Source organism: Austrofundulus limnaeus, unplaced genomic scaffold, assembly GCF_001266775.1.
Source record: "Austrofundulus limnaeus strain Quisiro unplaced genomic scaffold, Austrofundulus_limnaeus-1.0 Scaffold830, whole genome shotgun sequence".
Classification (NCBI taxonomy): domain Eukaryota; kingdom Metazoa; phylum Chordata; class Actinopteri; order Cyprinodontiformes; family Rivulidae; genus Austrofundulus; species Austrofundulus limnaeus.
In genome coordinates, this window is record NW_013953232.1 from 147080 (window position 1) to 147849 (window position 770).

Sequence of the window (770 nt, forward strand, 5' to 3'; positions counted from 1 at the left end):
GTTTGTTTGTTTGTTTGTTTGTTTGTTTGTTTTAAACCAAGCTTTAAAACAAATATAACCTGAAGCATTTCATTTCGTGTTGTTTACAGCTGCTCTTCATACTTTTGGCCACAAGATGGCGCCAAAACACTGTGTTGAAAAGCTTTGATTGCAGAACCCCTTTTCAAAACCAGCTTTAGTGCTTCAGAAAAGCTTAATTGACTCATCTTTGAACCCAGTGAGCAGGCAAAACTCAAAGATCAAACACAAATATTAATTTCTTAAAAATAAATAGTGATGTGGCAGCGCTATATTTAAGTTTCCAAGAACACACAGACACAGGGAGTAACAAACATTAACGAGGTGTAACGAGCCACACCTGGGCAGAAACAACAAGGATCAGTTAAGTGTGGGCGGGGCCAGAGCAGAAACAGACAGGAGGAGCTGAACAGAATAAAAACACAGGGAGTCCCAGAAATCAGAAAACCAGAAGACAGAACCAAGAAGAGTAATCAAAACCATTCACAGAACAGATTACACACATCCACACAGACCATGACAGGACCCCCACCTCAAGGGACGGCTCTCAATGTCCCAAGACAAAACCAGACTAGGACAAGAAGAGGGGAACAGGACAAAGGACCAGAGACACAACAGCAAACTGACAGGGCAGACAAAAGGACTAAAAAAGAAAGAAAGAAAAAAAAAAAAACCAAACTAACAAAGCAGGCCTGGGAGCAGATCAACAACTTATCCTGAGGAGGTGCAGCAGCCAGCATGGAGGCTGTCAG

At 42.1% G+C, this 770-nt stretch overlaps 1 protein-coding gene and 1 long non-coding RNA gene across 3 annotated transcripts in view; both read right to left on the reverse strand.

Moving 5' to 3' along the window:
• The window catches only part of LOC106532777 (uncharacterized), a 20491-nt gene that overhangs the window by 16881 nt on the left and 2840 nt on the right, over nt 1-770 (reverse strand). The gene's annotated exons all lie outside the window — the stretch shown is intronic.
• The window catches only part of rbm42 (RNA binding motif protein 42), a gene marked incomplete at its 5' end in the record, with an annotated part of 19135 nt that overhangs the window by 16866 nt on the left and 1499 nt on the right, over nt 1-770 (reverse strand).